Below are 6,500 nucleotides of genomic sequence, written 5' to 3'. Positions count from 1 at the left end.
GTAGAAAATATCTGGTCTTAACCACTGAGGGCAAAGAGAACCCAGGAGGATTCCAGGTAGCGATCTGGCCCTCCCGGTTCTGTGGGTAACGGACTGAGAGTGGTCAGCGGGAGTGGGACAATACACGGTGCAGGGAATGCTGGTGTGGACTGGCCACTTCCTGGAGCAGAACTTGGAGTGGAGGGACGGTGTTTGTGATCCCAAAGCTGGGGAAACCGAGACAGGCAGATCCCTGAGGCTTGCTGGCCATCCTGTCTAACCTCGTTGGCCGGTTCCACTCTAATGAGAGACCATTATAGCAGACTGTCTTGGACCTCCAGCCCACCATCATGACATGAAGACATTATTAATTATGAATGCTCAGCCTTAGTTTAGGCTTGTTTCTAGCTAGCTTTTAAAAAAAAACCTTAAACTAACCCATTTCTATTCATCTATGTGCTGCCCCAGGCTGGTTTATTTCATCTGTGCACTGACCAGCTGCTTCCTGCTTCCTCCATGTCTGACCAGCCTTTCTCCCTGCCCACCAGCCCTATCCAACCCTCCTCTCTCCGCCTCTCATCTGTCTTGTGGCCACGTAGGCAGGGGATGATGCCCTCCCTGCCACCCATCAGTGCCTAAGGCAGATGGGAGAGTTGGCCCTGTGGTCCTGAGAGTGGGAAAACTACCTGATCCCCACAAGCTGCAACACTTGGGAGAGCAGGCCCCATGCCTCGCCAGGGAAGCACGGTAGAGCCAACCTTGTTAGCGCAAGTGGGGGTGAGCCAGCCCTGAAATTGTGAGCATGAGAAAACTGTCCCCATTACCCATCTGACTTACGGTGCCATGGGCAGGGAAGAGTTTCCCTCCTCACCCAAGCCCATCAAAGTCTGGGGCAGGTGGGAGAGCTGGCCCCTGGTCAGAAGAGTGGCAGGCAGCCCTGAAGCTTAGTTGTAAGCATGGGAGAGGTGTCCCCATTTCACATCTGGTGGACCAACCCTAAGCTGCAGGATCTCCGCAACACAGGGCAGCGACGGGATATCCAGGAGTTGGATATCTCCAGAAGTGCCCAGCTTCGGTAGGTAGGAGAGACCAGAAACCTCAAACCAGACCAACGACTCTCTGCAGTGAACACTTGCAAGTCAAGCTATCTGGACAAAGGGGTGCATGGGGCGACTCACGGGGTCACACTGCAGTTTCCACGACGATGTTCTTCAGTTTTTCCCTTTTTATTTATTTTTCTTTTATTCTTTTTCTCTTAAATTTTGTTTTATTTGGGATGTTTTCAGGCGCGGAGGGCAGATTCAAAGGGACCATGAAATGAATAGGATCAAGATACATAGAATAAATAAAATTTAAAAAAAGAGTGAATACATCTCTTCCAATGGTGCTCAACTCTAGCTCCAAGTGATCCAGCGCCCTCTGCTGGCTCTCGCAGGCACCCGTACCCCAGCACAGACAAGACATACACATAAATGATAAAATAAATCTTAAAAACAAAGACAACATAAGGTGGTAGCACCTCTGGTCTCCTTATGCTCATACTTCACATAAAGAGGCCCCTTGGGCCCTGCGCTCGTGTACCCATACCCACAGACACAAATGAAAGCAAATCTAAGACAGCCGTTTAAAAAGGTTGCCGTGGCTAATTCTGACATGTTTGTTTCCGTCTTTGGATAACGGAGCTAGCATGGAGCTGACGGGCAGAGATGTAGCTCTGTAAGTGGAACACCTGTTGAGCATGCATATGACCCTGGGTTTGGCCCTCAGCACTACAGAAACTGTGCCTGTAACGGTAGTTGTCTTAGGGTTCCTATCGCTGATGTGAAACACCATGGTTTGTTGAGGCAGAATCTCACGTAGCCAGGTGGGCCTTGAGCTCCTGATCCGCCTGCCTCGCTCTACCTCCCAGGTGCTGGGAAGGCAGGAGTCGGCCGCCACGCTAGGATTCACATGTGCACTCGAGGTCACTTGGCTGTGTCTTTGTGGATATACTTCAGAATTCTTCGAATCTCTTGGCTACTGTAGTTCAGCTGGAGTTTGCCCTGGGATGTTTCCATCAGGGAAATGGGTGTAAACGATAGCAAATCCAGACCTCGCACCCAGCTGGGAGAACTGTGTGCTAAGAGACTGCAGTGAGGACAAAGTGGGCCCTGAAGGGGTAGATTTCTATACAGGCAGTTAAGTAGTTTGGGCAGAGTACAGGGCCCTGTGCCAGCTTCACCCAGTCTTAGCACTCAGACACGTTCTAGGGTGTTTCTGAAATCTTTCCTGGATGGTTGCAGCTCTAAACAGAAGTGGCAAGAAATGACTTCAGAGGAATTTCTCGTTTATCTAAAACTAGGAATCAAGAACGTCGCCGCTGAAAGGGGTTAGCAGACAATGGCGCCACCTAGTGTCCAAGAACAGATTGCCTCCAAAGAGGAATAAGGAAAAACCCTCTTTATCTGGGCTCTAGACACCCTGGTTTCCACAGGGGCTGCTTCCTTGTGGTTTCCACAGCGGCTGCCTAACTATAAGTGTGACAAACATGGGTGACTATTAACTTGTAATTTTAATACCTATATAGCTTAAAGACTAAGGTTTCAGTTATAAAATTAAACTATCTTTAAGCATATGTGAAGCAAATCAGGACAATGACCTCAAAATGTAAACAACATATTTAAGTATCTTGATCAGCGGTAGAAATGTAAAGTGCAATATGATCAATAGATCCTAAAATTGCATCAATATACAAAATATCTTAAGCAGAGGTAGAAACATGTATGCATACAATATGACAAAATAACTTTGCATATGTGTACACATATTGTAAACAGAAATAGGAGGGTACTCAACATCACAAATATAATTTGAATTTCTATCAATATACAAATTATCTTAGACAGGAATACAAGGATAATTTTACATATGTATCAATATGCAAGAATCTATACCAATGTAAACTATCTATAGTTCACAAGTAGACACACTAATCTATCTACTATCCCATCCTACCCAATCTCCCGGTCTTTTTTTTCTTTTCCAAAAGAGATCCCCGAGCCTACTTCATTTCCATCCCCAACCCTATACAACTTATAACCAAGCCCTAACAGATGACAATTGTCCCTAACTCTGAGGACAAATTTTTTGGGAGAGGGGACATTGTCTTTTTAGAATTACTTTTAGCTGTCATGGGGCTGATGTTATTTCTATGGGATTCTGTGAAAACTAAAATGATGATTAAGTCTCAAGATTATTGTCTGGTACAATTGTAGATGGTCTCTGAGTAGTTGATATGTTTTTTTTTAAGTTCTTATTCGAAGTTCTGGCCAGAATGTTGTAAGTAGGTGCACCATCTCAGCTAGCCAAGTTGGAATCATCTTGAGCAATTTGTAGCCCAAAACTGACCCTTGAGTGGTGCGATAAGCTCAATGGTATCATAAGATCCAGGTGGAATCATTGTTGTGGGGCCCCACCTTCTTTCTGGAGACTTCAGAGATTACTGGAGGAAAATTTATTGTTCATTGTGGAAAACTTAAACATTATTTATATCAATATGTAAAGTTTGAATTTCAATAGAAATATATTTAAAGAAAAGTAGCATAGAGACAAAAATAGGTATGGGGAGAAGTAGAATTTTTGGAAGCAGAGTTTTGATAACCTCAGTCCCTAGATTTTTATTTTCCTTTGTCCCTCACTAGGGGGCTCCTGATATGAAACAGAAACTCCAAATTTTTTAAAAAGATTTATTATGTATACAGTGTTCTGCCTGCATGTATGCCTGCAGGTCAGAAGAGGGTGCCAGATCTCATTATGGATGGTTGTGAGTCACCATGTGGTTGCCGAGAATTGAACTCAGGACCTCTGAAGAGCAGCCAGTGCTCTTAACCTCTGAGCCATCTCTCCAGGCCTGAATTTTTTTTTTTAACAACATGCTTAGGTTTAGAGAATGCTAGCCGCTGTCCAACTCCAGCTTTGATTTGTGAGAGTGTCAGGGCTACCATTATGCTGAGAAGTAAGGAGATAGGTATGCTTAGGTAGTGAGATTTCACTCCACAGAGAATATTGGCATTGTAAGTCAGATAAGTCCTTCCTATTTTCTGGGAAAAGTGCGACTAAGTATTATTTTCTCGTGGTGAAGTCTGACAAGCAGTTCCTGATTCAGTCTCAGTTTTCACAGGCAGACGGGTGGAATAACTGCCCAGAACCCCCTGTGGGTTGCTGTATTTTACTTTTATCAGGGTCAGCATCATTTATTTGAAGAGACATCTTGTGTGTGGTTGGACTCTCAATTGAAGGGGCTTCTAGGAATGGGAGTAAAGCCCAGTCTCCAATTTCTCCTTGAAAGACAATGTGTGCGGGGCAGTGGAGAGGCAGGCAGATCTCTGTGAGTTTGAGACCAACCTGGTCTACAAGAGCTAGTTCCAGGACAGGCTTCAAAGCTACAGAGAAACCTTATCTTGAAAAACAAAAAAACAAAACAAAAAAAGAAAGACAATGTGCATCTAGTACATTGGAAAATTAGGGAGCCCCTCAACAACAAACCGTCTTTGTCCTTTTAGTGACTGATAATCTGAGCTAAACTGAAGGACATTAATTGGTTGGCTCTGCACCCTTCCAATCCTGACAGCTTCCATCTTATCAATAAGGAGAAACGCAAGGACAGCTCGTTATTAGTCACTCTCTGTTGCTACGTCAAGACTCCATGACCAAAAGCAACTTTCATTGTGGAAATTTTGTTTGCGCTTGTGATTCTGGAGGGATAAGGGCCCATCACGGCAGTGAGGCAGGGCAACAGGCGCATTCCTGTGGCACGGGAACTGAAGTAGGGCAAGGCTATGAGCGCTCAGATCCTGCCCCCAGTGACACACTTCCACCAGCAAAGCCTGTGCATCCCCAGACACCACCAGGCGTTCGAAGCTCTGCATCTATGAGGGACTTTTCTCGTGAAAAACTTCTGTTACCGTTCTATTGCTGTGGTTGAGAACACTACAGTTTTAGAAGTTTATTTGGGCTTATGGCTTCCGTGGTTAGGGTGCATATGGCAGGGACAGCAGGTGGCAGACAGGCAGGCTGAAGTTGGCTGAGGGCTGAGGGCTTGTCTTGAGCCACAGCAGGGAGCTGAGCTAACTAACACAATGTGACCGCACTGGGAACACAATTGGCTTTTGAAGCCTCAGAGTCACCCAGTGACATAATTCCTCCAACAAGGAATTCCTCCTTCTACATCTTCCAAAGCTAGACGCACTAGACTTACGGGGGACATTTTAATCAGACCACCGTACTATCGCAAGGCTATTTCAGATACTTTCAAACAGAAAACCAGGAAGAAGTAGTGCTGTCAGCGCAGGTCTGACTGCGACGCTGCTGGGGAACTGAAGGGAGGCTAACGTGCCTGTGTGTGGGAGAGAGCCCGCCCTGGGACCACACTTCTGCACCGGCCCCAAAGAACAATTTATTTAGGAATCTTGAGACTGCCAGGTTGTATAAGCACAAATCTTCGTTTTAAGCCTGGCTCATGGGTTGGCAGTCAAATCCATGGTCACTTGTATAGGCGACTTTATCAAAGCCTTCCAGGCTGACCTACGGGATAGCAATTTGGCCCTAGAAAATATGCTCAAGTTACAAGTTGTTCTTGCTCTTCTTGGCTTTTTCAAAACCCTGGCTGTTGTGGAACCTGCTGTGTGGGCTGGGTTGGCCTTGAACTTATAGCAATCTGTCCACCCATGCCTCCTGTGTGCTGGAGACTGAGCGCAGGGTTCACCACTGAGACACAGCACTAGTCTACTTCCCTTAGAGACTGAAGGCCCTGCTAGGGAACAAACAGTCCGTGTGCCCACATGTGGGTCACACTATTAAACAGAGAAGTCCAACCAGTACCGCTCTTATTCAACAAATACCCAGTTTATTAAATGGGATGAGCTTAACGCTTCGGCACTGGGAAGGCTCTGAAGCCCAGTCTGCATGGCCTCAGTCCAGGTATGCACGCAGCCCTTGACTTCTACATGAAGGACCCATCCTGTAGATGACTCTCCACGTTCCTCCTACCCCAAGTTTCATGACCATGGCAACCTGGGTTTTTTCCCCCATTCCTTGGAGAAAAAGTTTAACTGTCTAGTTTCTTCTCATCAGCATGTTCTAAAAAATGGCAACCCCATCCATCTCCAATTCAGTGATCTGGGGTCTATCTCATCTTAAATTTTTTACTAGCATGTATTATATACCCTAACGTTTTCATACACATATGCATTTTAATCATATCCACCCATTGCCCCTTCTTCCTATTTTCAAGTCTTTTGTGGGTGTTTGTGATCCAGTGAGCTAACTTAGGGTTTTCTTACAGCAGTGTAATAGCAGCTACCTTACTGAGGACAAACAATTCAGCAACAAGGAGGGAGGGAAGGAAAGGGCCTTGGGAGCTCCTCCCCATCAAATTTAAATTACTTATTCCACATTTCTTTTATCCAGTTAGATGTGGCAAACATCTCAATTCTAGACTAGATGAAACTGTCATTTGACCTTCGTATCTCAGAATCTTAATG

The sequence above is a fragment of the Microtus pennsylvanicus genome, chromosome 6 (genome assembly GCF_037038515.1).
Source record: "Microtus pennsylvanicus isolate mMicPen1 chromosome 6, mMicPen1.hap1, whole genome shotgun sequence".
NCBI lineage: Eukaryota > Metazoa > Chordata > Mammalia > Rodentia > Cricetidae > Microtus > Microtus pennsylvanicus.
The sequence above is the reverse complement of the archived record's forward strand: the minus strand, read 5'-3'. Positions refer to the sequence as shown.